Genomic DNA, 23,819 nt, shown 5'->3' on the forward strand with positions numbered 1-23,819 from the left:
ATACCTCCTGATTCCAGAGATATTAGTGCTTATAATGAGGATATGTTTTTCCAAAGTAGATTACCTTTTCTGAAGAAGATAATGGTAGAAGTGGTACGCATATATGGCCAAAATCCTAATGAGTCATGTATGAATATAGCATGGCTGAACTGAAAGGAGAGTGAGATGCATTAGTTTCCTATTACCAGAAATAAATAATAAATTACCCTAAACTCAATGGCTTAAAACAGCACAAATTTATTGTCTCATACTTTTGGAAGTCATAAGTCCTAAAATCAAGTGGTTAGAATAGTGGCATACCTTCTGGGGGCTCTAGAGGAGAATCTCTTTCTTGGCTTTCCCATCTTCTAGAGACCATCTGCATTCCTTGGCTTGTGGGGTCTCCCAGCAGTGGCATCACTCTGACTTCTGCTGACCCTCACTCTCCCTCTCTGACCCTCCTTCTCTGACTGTCACTCTCCTGTCACCCTCGTATAAGGACCCATGTGATTACCTTAGGCCCAACAGGTTAATGTAGTGTGATCTCCCTGTCTCAAGATCCTTAATTTATTCATGCTTACAAAGCCTCATTTACCATGTGAGATAGCATATGCACAGGTTCCAGGGATTATTATGTGGACATCTTCGGGGGACGATTATTCTGTCTACCACAAAGGGAATTCTGATTAAAACTGATGAATTGGTCGGGATGCAGTGGCTCACGCCTGTAATCCAGCACTCTGGGAGGCCGAGGCGGGAGGATCACTCAAGGTCAGGAGTTCAAGACCATCCTGAGCAAGAGCAAGACCCCGTCTCTACTAAAAAAAAATAGAAAGAAATTAACCGGACAACTAAAAATATATAGAAAAAATTAGCCGGGCATGGTGGCGCATGCCTGTAGTCCCAGCTACTTGGGAGGCTGAGGTAGGAGGATTGTTTGAGCCCAAGAGGTTTTTTTTGAGACAGAGTCTCACTCTGTTGCCCGGGCAAGAGTGCCGTGGTGTCAGCCTAGCTCACAGCAACCCCAAACTCCTGGGCTGGTAGAGGACAGAAAGGCATGTACCCAAGGTGTCCTCCACTGCTTCTTGCTGACTCCATGGCCTTGGAGGGGAGAACTTACTCCTTAAAAACAACCTTTGACAAATGGGGCAGAAAGAACTATCGCATCCAAAAACCTCATCAAGCTTCCTGGGAAATATGGATGTAAATAAAATATTGATTAAAAGCTAAAAGGATTTTAATTAGGTTACTTAGTTTAATAGTTTAATTTGGCAGAAACAGACAACTTGGACAAGGTTCTTTATGTAAGCACATTTTAAATCACTAATTAAAATTTCAGATGGCAATCTGAGATTAGCAAAGGGATCTTCAAAGGCAAGGAAGATGCCTATTTATTTTATTTTATTAAAAAAATTCAAAGCAATTCTGAGATGTTACTTTGAGTCCTCTATTTGAAATAATGTGAATGCTTGAATATATTGTAACCCCCTTTGACCCGTACACCATCTGTAATTAATTTATATTGAACAGAACAGATAATTTGGTGGGCAAACATCACATAAATTATATTTTTATTGAAGAATTGCCTGTGTTTTTAATAGAATAGATAGAATTGGTCTGTCAGAGATACAATGTTATTACATAGGAAAAATTGACTCTTAAACATGTAAAACTCATAGCACAGTAAAATGTTATTTATTCAGTCTGATTCAGCTAGTACATAAACCATTTTGAAGCGAGACACCCAGAGAAACTCTATTTTGAGTCCCTGTTAGGTAATTACATATCAATGTACTAAATGGCACACTTCAAGGTCAAAGCTATGACTGTGCTTATGTTTAACATGGTACAGTATACAGAGTACATCAGTTGAGGATGGTGACTATAAGGACAGACTCTGGAGTCACATCCCTGGGTGCAAATCCTGCTTTGTTACTTAATAGTCACGTAACCTTGAGTAATTTAGATAGCAATTCTGTGCTTCAGTTTCCACGTTTATAATATAGGAGTGATAATTATACCTACTTTGCAGGATTGTCATGAGGATCCAAAAGGAGAATAAATTTCAAACAGTATGTGAAGCTGTGAAATATAGTCAATATTCAATAAATGTTAGCTCTACAAATATGATGTAATTAAGGTGGCAGAATTGCAGAAGATTGAAAAATCTTAATTTTTAATGGGAGACAAAGAAAAAAGATAAACATTATGGGCTATGCTTTAAGATAGATCTGGATTCAAATCCCAACTCTTACCCATTAGCTGTGTGTACCTAGAGCAAGTTACCCAATGGCTCTGTGCTTCAGTCTTCTCTTGTATAAATGAGAATAACCATACTTCACTCAGAGTCTTTGAAGAATCAAAGATGACAAGGCTCTTTGCAGAGCTTGGCCCATAAGAGTTGTTCAACAAATGTTAAGTTATCATCTTTTCTCTTTTGTAATAAATAGAAAAGTAGAGGAGATATGTCTGGTGACCTGCCCTATAAAAATTTATAGATGTAGTGACTCACATGGTGGTTGCTTCCATTAATTTAAATTTTCTAGGAAGGACTTCAGTGATGCATTGATTTTATAAAAGTTACCAAAAACACAGGAGGGACTGAGTATGCCCTGCTATAATCAAAATCCATCACTCATCTGTGGTAGGAGAGGCAGCATGTCAGCTCATAGGCAGATTAATTGTACATGTCAAAGATGCTGGTATTTACATAAAAATCATCATAGCTTTTATAAAAGTCATGGAACAGTGGGCATGACATTCACTCTCTTGGACAACTTCAGAAAAAGTGCTGAGGGCACCATTGCTACCTCATGGCTGTGTTTATGACCTCAGCCCAGACATTTGACTATCACATTAAGATATCAGGTTAAAGTTCTTACAGGATGCTAATTTCCAAGTAAATTCCCCAATATCTTTCATGGATCCACAAGCAAATGAGGATGAGAGAACTGGTCCCAGAAGGAAGTAAACATATTTCTCATGATTAATGCCAGTAAATAAGGCAACCAGATACCCCATGTTTATTTTTAACTAAGTCTTTATTAGACCAACAATCATGGTGATTAGAAACAGTTAAAAATGAGGAAGAAATCTGTATATAAAAATTTCAAGGAACTGAGATACTTAATCTGGCCCTACATCCCCCTAATCCATCATGTCATAGGAATGGCCAAAGATTTCTCCTCATCATTCAAAATTGTCCATTTCTGTTTTGAAGCTCCTGTCTCAGCAGAGAGTTAGAACAAGCTACCTCCCCAGAGTTTTATTTTTCCCTTCACTTAAGTCGCTTTTTACACGTGTCACCATTTCGCCCTTTGAAAACTCAGCTTCTGTTGGCAGCTGTAGAAGCCCTCCTCGTTCTGCCTGTAACTTTCTGCATCCACAATCTGTGCCACTCAATCAATCAATGTGTATTTTTGAACCTATGATATGTGCCCAGTTCTCTCTTAGGAACAACATGGGGGAATAAGAGAAATATTAGGAAGGTCCATGAACTTGTGAAGTGTATGTTATAGTTTGGGAGACAAAACCAATGTATTACAAATGATTAGAGGAAAATGTAAGGCAAGGTGAAATGGAAAGCTTAATTGTGTAGTTCAAAGGGTATGTGAACAAGATGATTCATTAAAAAATGCTTATACAAAGCCAAGTGGGGTTTCAGACTCCCTTTACTAGAATATAATTCCGGGTACCTTCCTTCCACCTCCCACTTGTACAATGTGCCCCTCTACAGTAGTGAAACAGAAATCACTCATCATACACACAAATCTTTTTCATTATTAACTAAATGAGTACATACTTTAAAATCCTACTTCTTTTTATTTTTAAAAAATATGTAATTATTATTTTTCCCCTGCTTTGGTATATTAGAAACTGTAGGGCAAGCCAATTGGTGGTAAAGTATAATGATACAAGGCAATAACCGACCGCAAGGGCTTCTTCTCCAACAGAAGCTGTGTTCTATTTGTATTCAGTAAATCCTTGAAACAGACATAAACTCAAGCCAACAGGCAGCTCTTTATCTGTCATTATTGGTTGTTCTTTGATGAAACTACTATCTTGGAAAATGTATCTGCCTTCCTCGGGAGATTGTTAAGCACTGGGGAATGAACGAACCTGCAATTTCTAGGCTTTGTGGTTTTGCTCTGAATAGCAACCAATGTCGAAAGCTGTGTATGGCAGCCTGATCCAGAAATGAGAAGGTTATATAACCAATATCAAAGCCAGTTTTTGTTTACTGTGTAAAAATTCATTAAATCCAATATATTTGCTAATGGACTACCAATTTTCAATTTTTTCCACAAAACTTCAAAAAAAATGACTCACACTCAAATATTAAAAAAAAAATCTTTAATTTCAGTTACACAAGATGACAATGGAATTTTGAATTAAGCATCATTTGAGATCAACTCATTGGAATACCCTAGATGATGAAATGGTGGGTTAGTGGTACCTGGCAACTAAAGTTATCCTTTGGTGCTTAAATAGACGTCTTTGAGCATTATCCTTTCCATCTACTCTAAATTTCTCTTTTGAGTTCTCTTCCACTAGACTTCAGTGTTATTGTTATTGTGCTGAACTATACTGATAGTGCCTATTGTTCCCCCAAGGTTGCACTTTTGTAGATTCATGTTTCCGCTGTGAACTTCTGGCATGAAGTTATCAAAGTCACATAACACAGAGAAAATAGTCCTTTCCCATCTCCTCAACCACATCCTTATTTCATTTTAATTACTTCATGTAGTCGTAGGAGCTGACATCCAAAAATGGTCTAGATGATTGTTTCAAATTCTGAGTGGAAATACGACTTGTGTTTCTAGCATGACATCCATTAAAATGATAATGTCAGGTCAGTGGAACTGTACTAATCAAACATTCTGCTGAGAATTTGTGCAAGCAGGCAGCCTTTCCACCAGGGGCCACAAATTTAAACAATAGTGACACTTACTGAGTACTTGTTATGTGCCAGGAACTGTTCCAAGGGCTTCATATGTCATGAATTCAGTTAATCTCTATTTGCCCCTATGACGCTGGTATTATCATTATCTCCATATTCCAGATGAGAACATTAAAGAGAAGTTAAATAATTTTCCAAAGCTTATACCACTAGTAAATGACGGTGGAGAGATTTGCAGCCAAGTATTATGGCTCTAGCGTCAACTTTCTTAACCACTACTAAAGTACTCTAGGGTTAAGGCAGGTCATAGAAGTTAGGAAAGTAGACAATCCTAGCTTCTTGTTGCTAGGTAGGACCATGGACCTGATATTGCCATATCTTTTTCATATTGCAAGAGAAACCTAAAACCTGGATTGCGTATGTGAACTCTCTTGCTTTTATCAACACTAAGGTGCTCACATGGTAGTAATATTCACTGGGTGCCAGTCAGGTGGGGGAGTTGGGGGTGGGGGTTGGAGAGGGCGGAGGGATAAACCCACAGCTAACGGAAACGGGGCACACTATATGGGGGAAGAACATGCTTGTAGCCCTGGCTTGGGCGAGGCAAACACATTTCATGTAACCAAAATGTTTGTATCCCTATAATATCCTGAATTAAAAAAATAATAATAAAATAAATAAAATAAATTTTTACTATTATTTTAAAATGTTTTTAAACATCATTTTTGAAAACAAAACACACTTCTAAGGATCACAAGTTCGCAACCTCTACTTTAAACACATAGTGTGGCCCACTGGAGTACAGCATAAGCTGCTTGAAAAGCTGTTCACGTTTTTTAATAACAAGTTCACAGAATTGTGTTGAGCTGAGGCCCACATAGCTCATCTTGGTCAATGTTCCATCCCAAGTGCAAACAGCCTGTAGTGCATCAACTCATTTCATCGCCTGGCCACTAAAATTGTTAGAAAAATCTTCCTTCTGTTGTATCAAAACAGTCCTTCTGGTGTTTGATTCCAATGATCTTAGTTCTGACTCTCCGGAGATACACCACTAAGACAAATCTTTCTTCTACAAAATATTCTTTTGGATTTTTGAAGACAGCTAACATGTTCCTTCATCTTCTGTTTTATACTCCACAATCATAGATCCTTCAATAATTTCTGTGATATGGTTTCAAAAACTTTAACCTGCCTTTAAACAAAGGCAAACATCAACCTTTATCAAGCATCTATTATATCCTATTCTGATGGTGCTTTTTAAAATTTACAATCCCCTATCATAAAAATATTTTGAGTATATATTGCTACATGTAAATATATATATAACTTTATATGTTATTTTATAAATTGTATATGCACAACTCTAGTACTTGCTAATATCTCAGGGCACAATATACATTTAGTTCAGGGTTTCTCAACCCTGGCAATATTGATTTAGGGCCAGAATTCCTTGTTGTGGGGGGCTGCCCTGTATGTCATAGGAGGTTTAACCATATCCTTGGCCTCTCCCCACTACATGACAGTACCATCTCCCAGTTTTAACAACCAAAAATGTCTCTAAGACATTCCACATATTCCAAATGTCCCCTCAGTTGCAAAGTCATCCCCTTTTAAGAACCGCTGATTTAGGACAAGTTTTACCATTCAATGTTATCAGCATAAATCTATATCAGATAGTCTTGACAATTTTGAATCTGTCGGCCAGCTTCTTGCAGATGTATTTAGATTGCTATTGCTATTAATATTATCTCTTCATGGGGCTAATGAGGAATTTTGTGTAGGGAACAAAAGTACAAGTTCTACCATTTTGTTTGGTGTCCTTGTTCTACTATCATTAGTTTTATTAATACTTTTGACCTGGTGCCTCATTGAGAGAGTCTTCTCCAGTTACTTCTCAAACCCACTTAACTGGGCCCATTTAAGTTGAAGTATGTCACAACCCACTGTGCACAGGAGAGTGTGGGTGCCAGGGTGGAATTCTTGCTCTAACCCCATGTATGGCAGGTGGTATGTGTCCTGTGACCATCCAACTTCTGGTCACAGGGAGCATACCAGTGGCAATCTATAGAATAAGTATCACTTAAGTTTGATGGATTTCTTTCTCTCTATAAAACACAAATATTAACAGCAGTTCTAATATTTTACCTCCTCCACAAGTATTATTTTGCTCCTTCCTGGAATGTATATATCTTACTTTGGAGACCACTGAACCCAGTAATAGTACTGCCAGGAACATTATATTATTTATTTTATTTATTTCAGATAGAAAACATCCCACTAAAATACGAAACCCAAAGAAGACTCAGAGGCCTTCTCATCAGGGCTGGGTTCAGGAGGACCTTTGTCTCCTGTGGTTACTCTCTACCCTCCTCATAGCGAGATGTTTGGGCAGGTAAGTGGCAGGTCGAATCACACTGTGTTTGTAGATAGTTACAGCCTCAGCTTCATTTTCCCCTTTATGAAACAACCTGTAAACTAGACTTTACATCATTAGAATCCTTCTCTAGCTCATTAAGATCTTGTCATAACTGTATTCTTTTCTGGATCTCTGTTCCTTTTGCCGGCCTGGTGTCTGTCCCCTTCCTTCTTGTGATCCCTCCCTTCTCCCTTCTCTCTTCATGAGCTGGACTCCACAGGGGACATATGACCCAGGCTAGGCTAATGCTTTGTTCTTGCTCCTTGGAATAGCAGTCCTGGAGGGACCCAAAGGTGAGAATGACTATGGCTTATACCTCCTTGAGCTGCATGTTGATGAGACTGCCCGTTCGTTCCTGCTACTTAGACGTCCAGTTTCCCTGAGCCTCACTTCCCAAGGCCTGTCAATCTGTGCCTCATTACATCTTATAAGCCACACCAGTGCTGAAGTTGGTGTCTTTTGTTTAAAAGAAACCTACTGAATTCAAGTGTTAAATATATCAGCTTTCTCCCAGTTTTGTGTTGTCTCAAAACTTGATAATTATATCTTCTAAATCTTCCTCTGAGATATATTGCTGAATCAGGATTACTATGCCTCTATTAGGCTCCTTAGATTTTTACATACTGACTATAAATAAACAAACTTTTAAAACAATTATAATAGCTCACGTTTATTGAGTGTTTATTATATGTGAGGCACTTTTATATGTTAGGCACTATTACGTGTTAGGCATAATTAGGCTCTCCTTTATAGAGTGTTTATTATACATTAGGCACTATGTTACTTTTTTAAAAAATAAACTTTATTTTGGGAAAATGTTAAGTTTATAGGAAAGATGCAAAGATAATACAGAGAGTTCTATATACCCTTCGCCCAGTTACCCCCAGTGCTAACATCCTACATAACCATGTACATTTATCAAAATGAAGAAAATAACATTGATGTATTCCTATTAACTAAAACTACAGGTTTTATTTAGAATTTACCAGTTTTTCCCAATATTCTATTTCTGTTCCAAGATCCAACCCAGGTTCCATATGCATTTAGAAGTGCTTTACTTTTATCAATTTTTTTCATCTCCACCATAAGCTATGAGACAAGCACCATTGTTTATCCCTTTTTACATATGAGGAGACTGAGACACAGAGAAGTTAAGCAATTGGCTTAGGTGACACAGTAAGTAGGAAAATTAGCATCTGAATCCAGGAGCCTGGCTCCAGAGTTCTTAAGGCTTATGCTGAACTTTCTCATACAAACAAAAGTATTTGACATTCTGATACACCACCCTAATTTTAACTTTACAAAGGGTTTTAGTCTGTATGCTTTGTTTCTAGTGAAGCTCTCCCAGGCCTAGAGATTATCACAACCCTTCAATGTGTACATAAACCATCTCCTGAATAATTCTCCCTCAAGTTCTGCTGAGATTAGTGTCACACTCATCATGCTTTAGGGTACAGAATTGGCCTGTGTTGAAAATCAAGTTACTTACTTAGCCCTATTTTTTTTAGAATGGAGCTTTCCCAACTTTAATGTGTGTGTGGATCACAGGCTATCTGGTTAAAATGCAGATTCTGCAGGTTTGAGGTGAAGCCTGTGAATCTGTATTTTCATCAAGGTCCCAGGTGACGTTCGTGCTGCTAGTCTATGGAGCACACTTAAGTAGTGGCCTTCCTTATTGGCCGCTTCATCCTCAGATTGTCTGCGTTTCTGTCCTTGTGCAGGACTCTGGAGAGCAATTTGCCTGGGCTCAGACAAGGGAACAGTTTCAGACTGATCTGTCTGAGCTGTTTACCCATTTCAGATACCAATTTTATTTAAATACAGTTGGCTTTTAAATATTTGGATTTCCTTTTTACATAAAGAAACTATTGAAGCAGAGGATCTGTTTATTGGTCCTGTTACTGTTACTTTGTTCTCTGTCATTTGTTAATGGCCCTTCCTAAGCCACAAGTCTATTTCTTCCCTATCCTTCATCCAGAGGTGATTTCACTGTTACAAGCATTTTCTACAAGTCTTAATTTACCCTGAATCATTAACTTCCTTGTCATTATATCTGCTGAGTTTGACACTCATTTGCACTTGTCTTAGGCCATACATTCTTTCTTCCATCTTCCATGTGTGGTGTTTTAAAATCTGAATGGGTCGAAAGTTTCCTGTGCAGCCACGTTGACTTCTTTTTATATCGTCGCCCACTCTAGGCTCCTCCAGATTTTTTCCTCAGTGAAAACATTTGCAGTTGTGGCACTGTCATGTCCTTTCCTGTTCCTTTGCTCCAGGTTTGCCTATTTTAAGATTTCCATGTCCCATTACTTTAGCCAACTGAGACATACATTTTATATATTTTCTTGGAACCTTTTAAAATCTGCTTTTATAAAGCCTGCATCGGAGTCTGATATACTCATTATATTTGTATTTGATAATTAGCAATTCTAAGATGAGATCACTTCTTCCTTCTAAGTTCCCTGTTATTCAGAGCCCACCAACATGTCTTTCCTTGTAGGTTAAAATTAAATCCAGACTAGCAGTCCTTATCACTACTTCTTTTACTTTCTGGAAGATCAAAGTGCCACCTCTTCCTCTGGGCCAAACATTTGCATACTTTAGATTTTCTTTTTTTATTAGAGGAAATAAAAAAATTTCAGGCCATGCTCTGCAGAGCCAACCTGAGCATGGATGGGGACAGGCAAACATCCTAGGATAAAAAGCACCCTTGCTCTGATGGTTGAATCTGAGGGGACAGTGTCCATGCTCTGGGAGGGTAACACTCTCAGCAAATATAGCAGCTCCTTTGGGGCGGTCATGCCATCATCCTTCACAATGCAGTGACAGCTGCTCTGTTATCCGTCACAATTACACTGTTCAATTAACAATGGCTCAGATCAAATTACAACCAGGATTTCTGGGTCCAGGTGTATTCTGTCCATAAATAAATAACTAATCTCTGGGGCTGGAGATTTCTGGAAAGTAGTGGGTTTCAAACCAAGTTAACGATATGGAGACTCAGATGCATGTCTTTGGGGAGCAGCTAATATCATCAACTTGTTTCCCTGCTGTACACACAAACTGCTGATGGCTGTAGTGCAGGGGACTGTGAGTGAGCCAATGCCGTGACCCCTGCAGCACCCACTGAGCTTGTTGTCTATCTGGAGAAGTGGCTGGAGGAAAAAGGCAGCCAGGGAGAGGATTGTCAGTCATGGGTAGACTCATGCATTGGTTGTGCTCTTTGGTTTTCTCCTAATGACTCAAGTGTTGGTGATCATACGATACTCCATACCATAGTGAGGAGGGAGAACATGCTCTATGTTTATGGGGACATATAGAAGTGAAGAAAGAAATGTGTCAAAGGAGGGGGGGTGGGAGAGAGAAGCAGCCCACAAGTGCACTGCTATATGTGCAGTGGGTAGCTATCCAGAGGGCTCAAGCAACCAGAGTCCTGATCCTTCTGTAGAACCTTCTGCCTTGTGTCTTCCACAAATACAGGAGCAGCTGAGGATCCTCCTCTGCCCGTTTCCATCACTGTTCCTACTCAACACTTTGGCCATAAATATTTAAATAACCTAATTTCTTCCCAATTCACTGAGCAATTTATCCGAAACCACCCTCAAACTTCTGTCCACTGCCCCTCTAAATATATATACATATTTAAGCACAGTCTAAAAAGATCTAGTGGCAGATAGACAGACACCCCAAATACCCTGTAGTTTGTTTATCTCATGCTACATTACAAATTACTCCAAAACATGGTGATTTAAAGTAACAACCTTTCATTTGCTCATTATTCTGGGTGTCAGGAACACAGTCAGGGCTCAGAGGGACAATTCCTCTGCTCTATGTGGTTCAGCTGGGGTCATGTACTCATTTGTGTTTACTGGTGACTAAGCTGGGCTGACCAGTCCAAAAAGGTTTCACTCACATATCTGGTTCTCCATGTTCCTGAGCGTGGCTTCCTTCTCTGTTCAGCTTCCTCACCAAATGAAGTTCTCAGAGTTGGCTGACTTTGCTCTAGCTACCCATTGATGTGTAACAAGATAATAATTTATTATTTCTCATGGTGTTGAGGTATTTCCTATGGTTGCTGTTAGGTATCAACTGGAGTGTAGTCACTCTGAAGCTGGATTGAGCTAGCCAGATGCCCCAAATCTCAGGCCTCAGACAGGCAGTTGATAGTGGTCATTGCTGGGAGCACAGTCATAACTGTCACTACAGCACCTTCACGTGGCCTCTCCATGGGATGCTGGCTTCCCTACCATGGCAGCTGGGTGCTGAGAGGGAGCATTCCAAGAATGAATGTTCCAAAAGGTCCAGACAAGAAGTTGTTAGGTTTCCTATGACCTGGCTTCAAAGTTCCACAGCATCACCCCAGCAGCCCTCTATCAGTCAAGAGCAAGTCACAGGCCCAGCCCAGATTTTAGCAAAGGGAACTCAAAAAGGCATGAATACTAGAAGACATGGCCAACAGCATAAAGTGCCACTTTTGCATGGTCACTTGCTTTCAAGCAGCAGCATTCTAAGAAGGCAAAGCCAGAAGCTGCAGATTCGTTAAGTCCTGGCCTCCAAAGTTTCACAGCATCACTTCTGCTGAATTCTACTGGAGAGTCAGTCAAACAGCCAAGATTCAAGGAGAGAGCACATGGACCTCACCACTGCATGGGAAGAGTGGTGAATCTTTACTTCCCCGATGCTGCTTAAACAATTAGATATTAGGGCTGAAAAAAAAATCACAGAAATGTTTCAAGCATTCTCATGGAATTTCTTTAATTAAAATAAAAATTGACACGTTAGAAAAGTTATAATTTTCATATTAAAAACATTAATAGTGACCTAAATCCCTGAACCTTCTTCATCAAAGATCCATGGTCACTAGAAATTTTCTGAGTTTGAGTATTTGGTGACAGTTTCCCATCCTGTGGATAAGTATGCTTTTGTTGTTTTTCCAACTTTAAGTGAATTTTCTGAGGTTTGATTTTGAGGGGTTTAGGGGTTAAATAAACAGAATATCATTTTGAAATATTAACTCATGAACCATAATACATGAAACTTTATTTGATGTTCATTATATTGACCAAATGCCTCAACTTATGTAGCAGTAAACGTCCTCAAAATAAAACTAACGTGGGTATGAAATGAACAGATCTCTGTCCTTAGCAATATAAGGTTCCATTCTGTGGCCATAACACCCTGAACACGCCTGATCTCGTCTGATCTTGGAAGCTAAGCAGGGTCAGGCCTGGTTAGTACTTGGATGGGAGAAATATAAGGTTCCAGTTTTAATGGCTTATACCCAAAGATTTTTTTTTCCAATTTATAATCTTCAGTAAGACTGTTTAATATTTCTCAGTTAAACTAAAATATCCCCTCTAACATCAAATTTCATTGAACCTGAAAACTATATCCCTATTAGAGATGTTTTTCCCTCTATAGATGCCCAAAATATGTCCCAAAGCATATATTCTGAAACAAGTATGGAATGAAGTCATGGAGTCAAACGGTTGCAGTCTTAAAGTCAGATTCATTAATCCTGTCAGCACATTTGCTGAACATTTTCTAAGTATTGCATGTTATGTTAGAAGTTATAATAATAAATTCTGAATACTATCCTCCATTTTATTATGATTTTACTGTGATTTAATTTTTTTATATTTAATGTTTTAATGCACAGATAATATATATAGACATAAAATATGGACTGCATAGCTTTCTCTCCTAATTTGAAATGCTACCGTTATGTGCTAAATGGTTAAAAACATAGGACTCTGATTCTGGGCTTCATGATTCTTGTCTACTAATCTTTGTTTTCTTTCACTCTTCCAATTACTGTAACTTTAAAACATGTTTCTGTTTGGATTTTTTGTCGTTATTTTATTATGTAAGAGAGAGGAGGGCACTATTATTAAAATCTGGGCTCTGAGGTCAGCCTGTCTGAGTTTGAATCTAGGCTCCACCACTTACCAGCTGTGTTACCTTGGACTAGTTACTTAACCTCTCTTCACCTGCGTTTAATCATCTGCCAAGTGGTAATGATAATAATATTCATAGCAGATAATTTAAAAACATGTGTTTGCATTGATGAAGGAATGGTAGATGCGGTAAAAGAAATTAGCCAAAAATGGCTTAATATGGTTGAAGTTTATTTCTGTTCCTATGATGTCAATGGGTATTCTGCTTGGGCTGGTAGCCTTCTACAGAATGATTTCCCTGAAACGGAAGGAGCACGGGTGATCTTGTGTGAGAGGATATACACACTGGATGTTCTAGTGAAGCTTGTCACTTCCATTCACCTCTCATTGAATAGAATGTGTGAGTCACATCTTACTATAGAGGAGCCTAAGAAATGTGGCCCAGTGAGTGTTCAGGGGGTAGAGGGAAAGGAATTGGAGAGCTACTAGTCAGTTTCTGCAACAATATGCAAAATTCCTATCAAAATGTCTGACACAAAAGTACTTACTATTAACTATTGTGATTATTACTGTAGACACACAGATATGATCCAGCCCTCAGCCCTAGACCATTAAGTGGATGAGAACAGTGACGTGTGGCAAGTGCTGTTATGCGGGAGGACAGCATGCTATTACAGAAGAACCCGTTACCAAGTCCAGGGAGAGTCAGGAGTGGTTGCACTGTGATGGAAGTAACATACAAAGACATACCCAAAGGATAAGTAAAATTTAATCTATTAAAATCAGGGGAAGAGAGTTTCAGGCAGTGTGATCAAAGTTCTTGAAATGAGAGAGATGTGACAGATTTGAAAAATTTTAGACACATTAGATGTGGCTGTGGCAGTGTGTGGAGGTAGAGCACTGGGTAAGGAGAAATGAGAGCTGAGAACTGAGAGAAGGAAATGAGTCAGGTCATGAAGGGTCTTAGAAAACATGTAAAGTTTCCTTGACTTTATCCTGAAATCAGCGGGAAGTCATTTGAGACTGAAGGAAAGGGGACGTTTAAGAGAGAAGGGATGACAACAACCAGAAATAGGTTGTGAGATAAAAACCGGGTTCCAAATTCCATAGTATTTTAAAAGTTAGAACTGACAAATGATAGGAAATCACTGAGTGTTCTTAGGCATGGTCCAGCCAAAATAACTTTTTAATGTTAGGAAGTAATTATCTTAGCTGTAGAATGGCTGAGAAGTAAACTAAGCACGTTAGCTAATAAGCTGTCATAATGGCCCATGTGTGTTACTTTGAAAACCTGGACTATAATAATAGAAGATGGAATGAAAGAAAGGAAAGAAAAAGACTATTTAAAAAAAATTAATTATATAACCAAATCCTTCATTCAAAACTGTTATGTCGAAAAGTATAATTAAAATCTCAATCTAAAGAAAACATCAACCATGGATTTTACAATCAATTTCTCAAAAATAAATTCACTCCATAATAATTCCTTTAGCATCTACCATGTGCCTGGCACTGTATAGGTGCTTAGAACTGAAAAATTAATAAAATCATATCCTCAAAGAGTCCAAAGGCTAGTGGAGGAATCATATGAATACGTAATTAAAATGTGATTTTGCAAATGCTAGATCAACATTCCATAAGAACACCAGAGCATGGTTTATTCCTCAGTGTCTTGTTGAGGAACGTTTCATAGCATAGGGGGCACGTGAACTGTGTTTTGAGTTAGGACTTCACAAGGCAGAGGAGAGAGAGGAAAGCACATTGCAGGAAGAGGAAACAGCATGAGCACATGCTCAGAGATGAAGAAGGGCAGGTTAATATTCAACCATTTAGGGACTGCTTAGGAAGCATTTTACATTTCCCTGCACCATATGAAATTAGGCACCACAATGTGGCTTTATTTGGACAATGCTTCAAATGGATATGAGCCACTTTGAGGCAGAAGACTTTAAATGCCAATCCTTGATACCCTTCCTGCTCCCCTGAGCACTGGTGATACAGAAGATAGTGGAGGCTCCACAGCCTGGATGTCTGGATGAGAAATGTTCAGCACAGCCTCCTGAGGACCCAAGATGGAGATGTGGAATGAGTGAGAAATAAACTTTTGTTGTTTTAAGCTACTGAAATTTTTGGGATTGCTTCTTACCACGGCATAACCCAGCCAAATGGAAACCTGAAGTGCAGTACTATGAGAACAAAACCCTGAATTTTACGGTGATGGCTTGGTGTTCAGGTAGCGACTAACAAAGAAGCAATTACTGAAGGCAAGAAGTACAATGACCAATGCAATGACACAGTGAAACCTTGTAAAATTGTCTCAAAAACTGCATGCAGTAGTTTGGGCAGCAGATTATGTACCTAACACATTTGTAGCTCTAAGGTAGGAAGAGATTGAAAACTGTTAGTTTGTGTCACTTGCTGTGGGTCACATTTGGCAAGGTATATTACCAAAAAGGGATGAGCTCAGAAAACAAATGGCAAATTTACAATAAGGTGAAAGGAAATAGAGGGAGTGCATAAATTAAAGAACATTTAGAGTTTGAAGTAGCAACTGTTTTTCATTCCTTAACAGCAAAAGGAAAACTAAGAAACCTTATAGCAACAAAGTCCAATGAAAATGTAGGCTTTTTACAAAAATCATTTTGGGGTATGATCATCACACCAATTGTTGAAGTCACTGAAAGAATTAAGGGTATCAGATTAAAGGTATCACTAAGGATGTGGTGTTCATTAGATCCATTCAGTTGAACTAAATGGCTCTGAAAAAAGAGACTAAGTATCTGGTTCTTCCATCAAAATTTGATGGGCTTAACAGAATTAGATTAAAAGTAGGGAGAGAAAGGCATAGAGGCGAGAAGGCCAAGGGATGGAAGAATTATGTCTCAAAAAGGACTGTGGGTGTGACTATTAGAAAATAGAGCTCATTAACAAATATGTAAGAAGCCAACTATCTTCTTAAAGAAGTTGTGCTACCAAAAGGACCATCAGCTTGGATTAAAATAGACTGACTGTTTGGAACTTTAAATGACCCACGGATCCAATTATTGTGGGTTGAGTGGGCAGCTGGATCCTCAGGGAGGGCCTACTCCCCAGGTACCCACTTCAGATATGCAGGAGATTAATGGCAAGGAAAGACTCTCCCAGAGGGCAGAACCACGGCCCACAGAGAACAAAAGACAAAGGCGGCTACTCCCAGGAGGTGGAAACAGTGACTCATCCAAGGGAGTCCTCACAGTACTTGAGTAGCGGGAGTTTAGATTGCAACAGCCAGCCCTGTGTCCGCTGCATGTACCCCATCCTGCTGTTGGAATGCGAGTGGATATGGCAGTGATCCTGTCTGTGTTGCCCTGTCAGGTCCTGTGTGTGTGGAGAGCATAACTGGCCCTGGACATCCCAGCTATTTCATATCACCTCCTCTTGCAAAGACTTCTGTTCCTTCCTGTCACCCACAGATCCTGCACTTTGAGCTTGATGCTGTGACTGCATGGCAATTTGGGGTTGTCTCACTTGGAAACGGAGTGAGCCTATTTTGCATGCAGGAAGGAGAATAAACTAAATATTTCAGGACCAGGAGGTGGGTCGTTAATGCTCTTCATTGGTGCTTCCAGGTCTCCACCAGGCACATGGCAACATTGCCTTGCTCCACCCCTTGGGCGCTGGGAATCTTCTTGTTCCTGCTTGTTCTGGCCATCAGGATGTGAACAAAAGCCATGTGTGTCGCTTTTTGGTAGAATCCAAAAAGGTTTATACTTTTCGATAGAGCCAGTGTGTGATTCACCATGTTCCCTCTGTTTATTACCATGATCTGTAATATTTTAGATTGTCTTGGTTGGACAGTCTGGGCCCCTGAGTGAGAACAATGTAGAACAGAGCCCCCTGCTGACTCTAGATGGAAGTGTAGCGTGACTGAAAAAAAAAAAAAAAAAAACCTTTCTCATTGTAAGCCACTCTGCAATTTGGGGATTGTTGGTTACTACAATTTCATTGCAACCCATCCCGAATGATACATACTTTAAGCTATACTTCATAAGGTGTAGGCACCAGGTATTAAAACTTACAAGAATAAAAAAGAGGGAAATAATCCAAAGAGAATATTGGATTTGTGGACATCGATTATCGCAGATCAAAATCGTCCATAAAGTGGAACCTAAATGTAAACCTTTCAGATCATTCAAATAGCCATTTATCAGAAAAATGACATATTTTGAGAATAATAACTTTTTGAAGTCTCAAATATTGATAAATCTAAACATATCATGATATATGAGATTCTTTAATATTCCTATCATATAGAAGACTATCTTTAAGGTAAAAAGAATATTTTAATTGCTTCCCAATAAAGAAAATTGGGAAAGCTCAAATGCTTTCAATCTGTGGTTAATCTTTTTAAACACAGTTAAATATATACGCAAGGAAAATATGCCACTTTATCTGCGGTATTATACCCTCTTTTTAACTCTTCAGAGATCTTTAGTAATGTGCTTGCTGATGTTGATTTAAAACATGATTTGGGCTCTGAAGACAACCCAAAACACTCGTTTGGCAATATTGCATATTACAGATTTGATGTCCTGTCACTCTGGAAATATTTCGAATTTATAAAGGCAGGCTGTTGAGTCTATGATTTGGCACTTATCTCTGAAAGAGGAAAGGGAATTTGTTCAGTTGTAGGAGGAAATACCCTAATCAGTGCCCTGGAGAACCGCTATTTAAATCGAGTGCTTTATTATGAAATCATGGGTATTTAGCAGAATTATATCCAGATAGCTTTTTTATGTTCTTTCCTACCAGTCAGAAATTTCTTCTCCGTGGGAAAATTGAAATTAGGGTATTGACAAGTTGTGGAAACAATGAAGAATTCCTTACAGCGTGGTGGTTTTTTTCAGAGTAGGGGAGACAGAGGATCTTTGGTTTGTTATCTTAGAAAATGGGTCAAGGCACAGGTGGGATCTATGCTTCCTTTCACTTTCTTTAAATCCTGGGCTTTCTGGGAGGCTTAAGAAATTTGTCTTTATGTTCCGACTTTGCTATTTTAAGTGAAAAATGCTGAAGAAAATGCTTATTTATGACATTGCTCAAAAGCTTCACTCTCTAGCCCGTCATGTCTTACGTGCATTTTTGTTGTATTGTGAATACACTTTTTAAACCCCCGATTTACCTGCAAATATGTTGTCCTTATTCACTCTGACAAGTGAACATTAGAACGATAACAACATGGGGGTCCTGTGGGGGAGCTATGACGACGACCACAGCCCAGATGAAACACAATGCAGAGGAAATTGAAAATGTCTGCATGTATATGTGCACGTGCACACACGTGTACATGTGTGTGTGTGTGCGTGAGGGAGGGGCAATGTTCCCACTTGGAGCAAGATGCAGAGAGGTGATGTCTATTGAGGAAACCAGTAAAAGAGCTCTAGGAGAATGTCATTATCTAGCCTAATGCTCTGCAAATGTGGAGAACTGGCTTCTTACTTTCTCTCAGGGCATTGCAGTGACATTTAGAACTAAAATTTTAAAATTATGTAAAACACATATACATGCTTGGTGCACAGTAAGTGTTCAGTAAATATTTTTGATTTATAAGAATGATTATCCTTACCCATAGTTCATGTATGTGAATACACACAGGGATCACCGGGACTTCAGGACACTGCTACTCAACCCCACCCGTCCTCTGACACACACGCACAACTCGGGATGAAGTCATCTGGACCACATGCTCGATCATTTAGTGAGTTCCAGACCTTCAGGCCTCAGGGCATTGTACATGACTGTGACTGGAACAGGAGGCAGTATTCAAATACGAGCCAGTAGCTTGCCGGGTGAGAAGGGCACAAGGAGCTTTGACATAGGCACAAAGGAGGACTCTGTCTTAAGCAGAGAGGGCTGGCATTGGGGAGGAAGAGCTCAACATGAGAGGGACCACTGCTGAGACCCACCACAGGGGCCTGGGGACGTTCAGACTTAAGCTGGCTCCTGATATGAGTGAGACAGTGGCCAGCACATCACAAAGGCTTCCTGGGGACTTCTCAGACCCTGCCAGGAACTGAGAATCCTCTTGCACACTGGGGTTGGAAGCAATTGCAAAGTCAGTCTGAATTCAGGGCGGTAAATTACTGGGTTTATGTAAGAAAGGGGCTGCCACTGTAGGGGGACAAGTAGAACAAAAAGATGCCAAAAGGGAAGCCTGATGGTGCCCAAACCAAATGGCAAGAGTCTAAGGAGGCCTGAGGGTCGTCTCAGACCTGGAAAGGAATTCACTCAAATCTAACACCTGATGCCCTATGGACTCCTGTGACTTCTTCAGCTATAAGTGGTTTTTGTTTCTTTGTTTTGCTTCTACCCTGCCACCCCGCTTCAGTTTCCATGACTTTCAGTGAGTCAGGCTTCTAAACCTTCAGAGTGGTGATAGATACGAGCGTTATGGCTGGGGAAGCCAAAGCCTTTCCATACCTCTCCCTAATCCCACCCAATCTCTCCTGTGCAGGGTAGGCAATACCCCACATCTAAATTATGTTTTTCTTCAAACCAAGACCTCTTGGTCATTGAACACCGGCTTCTTTTAGGTGACCGGGGCTGTTCACACTAATATGCTCATGTGATAACTCCTAGGCAAGATGCTTGTGCTTAAATAGGGATTTCAGGGAACGATGCTTCCCAGTGGCATTAATACCATTATGGATGATGGATATTTGGAGACAATTTTTCCTTTTAATGTTCCGTAAATATCAACATTCAGCCATTTGCCTTTTCCCCTCCTGTATAGGTCTGGCCATAGTCATGCAGAAATATGCTTTGTGGCTTTGTTGTAAAGTTCCCTAATTGATCCTCCAAAGTCATTCTGGGTATTAATCTTCTTGAGGACCTATGACCAGGGCTTTGTGTGCGTCTCTTGCATAGTGCCATTCAGAGTAACCTCGTGCACTTGTGCTGTAATCTTGTGCTCAGACTGTTCTCCACAACCACACGATTCTGGTGTTAAAGTAATTCTTGGAAGCACAGGCAATGCAAGTGAAGCCAACCAAAATGTCGGTTTTTAACTGACAGGTGAAAACACAGGAAATGATTTTAAAAATCTAAATTTGTATTTTAATACTATGTAATGTTTCATTTTATCAGGACAAAGTCCAACTTCCTTGGCATGGCCTATATAAGACTCTCTAAAATATTGCCCACCTATTATTCCCAACTGGCTTCTCTAGTCCAAGCACTCCACTTCTCACCACTCCTTAAACGTGAATGTCCTATCACAAGCCACTCTGCGTCTTGGTCATGCTGTTCTCTGTGCCTACAATAAACTTTTCTCTCTTTTTTCCTAAGAAATTCCTACTTCTTCCCTAGATTTAGAACTAATGTCTCCCCTTTACAGGCTTTTCTTGCGCTGCTATAAGTTGTCCCTTCACCTGAGCTTCCATGGTCTTCATTTATAATTTGATTACATTATCTATAAAAATGTATCACAGGTATCTATTTATATGAATGTCTACCCTGTGTGTTCATAGTGGGCAGGGACTATGTTTTATTCATTTTTGTATTTTTAGTACCTAACACAGTGTTGCTTGCCCTAGAATAGAAACTCAATAAATATTTGTGGAATGAATGAATAAAAATAAATCATAAAAGGTAGAAAGCAGTCTAGATGATAGGAAATGTGTGTCTTGACACAAAGGATAAAGTACAACACAAGACTTGAGAAAGAAATAGAATAATTCTGTCATAAAACATTCTTGTTAAAGAAGCCATAGGATATTAAAAACTGGGAATTATTAGAAACATTTCATTTTTTAAAAACCACTTTTACTATAAATTTCTATTTGCCTCTTAAGTAAGAAACACAATCCCTAAAAGATGAATATCAGTTATTGAGCAATCAGAATTTAAAAATTATGTTTAACCTACAAGTTGGGAGATGCCTAAGTAGGTGGAATCCGTTGAGTTCTGAACAACATTGGCATGTCCTTACTTTCTGACATGGAGGTGCTGAAATACGCTGTCAGGTATTAACATGTTTGTTGATGGCAACTTGGCTTGGCGGGTAGAAACTCTAGTGAGTTTTATGATTACATTTTCATTACAAAACACAGATCTATATCTAAGGCAGCTTATTGATTAGAGTTATTAGTCATATGTTGGTAGGATGCTTGAAGTGCTGTTATTCCTGTACATATTTAACCCTGGAACTTGCTTGAATATCCATTTGGTAAAGAGTTTAGCCTATGTCCAGAATCCCAGTGATGAGTGAATACATGTAAAAGAGTTAGTTAAACCAGATGTTGCGTATTGCAGGATTAAAATGTCATTTAAATATTGTACAGTTTTTAAAGTTTTTCTTCAGTGTGTAGTATATATAAATTATGTATATGTAAATATACATTAACTCCAGAATATAATCAAGTTTATATCCAAGTAAAAAGTATTATTTGGTATTCTTTGTATGTTTAATTTATCAATCCTGCTCTTGCCAATATTTTGCAAAATTCTGAAACCAATGTAAAAATGTAGGTCAGAACTATAAAGTTTGAGTAATGATTATGGCTACAAGAATATTTCAGTTGCCTTAAATTTAATTAATGAAAATATTTTGATGAAGAATAAAAATGATTAAAATTTGGATAACATTCATTCCTTATTCCTCCTCCAACAATAACAACAAAAAAGCAAAATGACACTTTAATCACAGTTGTAATTTATAGCAGGGGATTTTTTTTAATTGTTAGTGGACTTATAAGGACAGTAAAGACTTCTTAAAGTCTTGAGTCACTAACAAATGCCAGCACTCACTTCCACAAGTTGATTTTTGGAGTGGTTCATCAAGGAAGGCCACTCTGGTTCTTGGAATGTATCTTGATAAAAGGACACATTTATGTTTCTCTAGTGTGATCATTCCACTATTAATTTGACTATTTTCTGTTTGAATGTTTAGTTAGATCATGTAGTCCAGTGAATTTTGACATCAGGATATGTACATCAGAAAATTCAGAATGCTAAATGAACAATGTTCAATCCAGATTATTTTCTCCAAGCTACAGAATGTAATTCAGCAAAGAAAGACAAGCTCAATTAATTTCTAATGCATAATTTGTCCTTTCTGTCTCACTGTTCCATATGGAAAGAAAGACTTTTTGTAGACTGAGGTTATCTGTTTATGAAAAAGGGGGAAAAAATCCTTCTTTTATGCCAAGATTGAGTTGCAACTGCCAATTAGAGGCCAAGCTGGTGGAGAACTCCTCTGGGTCTGTCAATGCTTCTTGACCACTGTTCGTTGCAGTAGACTGTGATAATTAGTGCTGTGAGCACTAATACAAAAATGAGGGGGTTGCACTAGGTGATCTCTGAGGTCCCTTCCAGCATTAGAATTCTAGAAGGTGTTGAGCCTGAAATTGCTAATGTGTTTCTGAATGGACCCAATTTACACCCAGGGACAATTTATTCATTCGAAAGATGAATTTATTAATTTGGCACAGAAATACAAGCTTAACTGAAATGTAAGTGCTGGTTAAACACTAGTAATAATAATGTGTGATTCTACAGCATTTCGCCTTTTACAAAGGTGTATTTAATTCACAATAACATTATGAAAACGTTCTCTGTGAAAAGTTATACAGCCAGGATTTTCTCACACCTCTGGCAAATTTGTACAAAATGCGCCATTACTGCAACCATCCTTGGTTTTCTCATGTTGTCCAAGATTCTGAGGTGTCTCTGTTAATACTGGTATGTCCAGGGAGTGGAGGACAGGAGGGACCAAATGCATCCAAGCCTGGAAGCTCCATGAAGGCAAGGACTATCTCTATCTTGTTTATCACCACACTTAATATCTGACCCACTACCTTATTAAGGTTATACTTCAGTGAAGGGAAACTAGCCCTAAACAGGTAGGTAATATTTCAGGCAGTGATAAGCACTATAATGAAAAATAAATAAGATTAAGAGAGAGTAGTGGCAGGATATTTTAGAGAGAGAAGGAATCTTTTAGGTGGTACTATTTGGAAGAGGAGAGAAAGGAGTGATATTTAGGGAACAGTTTTCCTGGTAGAGAAAAGATGACAGAAGTACCCCTGAGAGTGAGAGGTTTCTCAGCATGTTTGAAGGACAACAAGGACTTCAAGAGACTGGAGTAGAAAGACAGAGGCCAAGACTCTTAAGAGATATCATAGAAGTAGAGGTTGGGAGACAGGTACCTTATTTAGGTCATTGATTAGGTCAGACAAAAAGTAATTAAATCTACTTTCATATCAATAAAACTATGAAGAAGTAAAAATGGTGAAAAAAAGCAAGTACAATTGGGTATCTTGTCACTAGTTTAACTTAGGAATTCTACTTCTTTAAATTTTTATACATCCATTTTTTTGCTTGCCTAGAAACTTGGGTTTAGCCCATTTCATAGTTTTCCAATAAAATTTACCTTTTTCACAAACCCACACTACTCATTCTGAGAGTTACATTTTCAAAACCTCGCCTCTGAAGTTTCTGCTTTCTTCCTTTTTTCCTCACCAATGGCTTTGAACTCCCTTTTAAAGATAGTGCACTGAAGTCCCCTGGATGTAAACCAGCATTGTCCAAACAATGTTTCACTGAATACTATTTCTGGAAATGTTAGTGGGTGTCCTGAGGTCAAATAAAT

The sequence above is a fragment of the Lemur catta genome, chromosome 8, assembly GCF_020740605.2.
Source record: "Lemur catta isolate mLemCat1 chromosome 8, mLemCat1.pri, whole genome shotgun sequence".
Lineage (NCBI taxonomy): Eukaryota > Metazoa > Chordata > Mammalia > Primates > Lemuridae > Lemur > Lemur catta.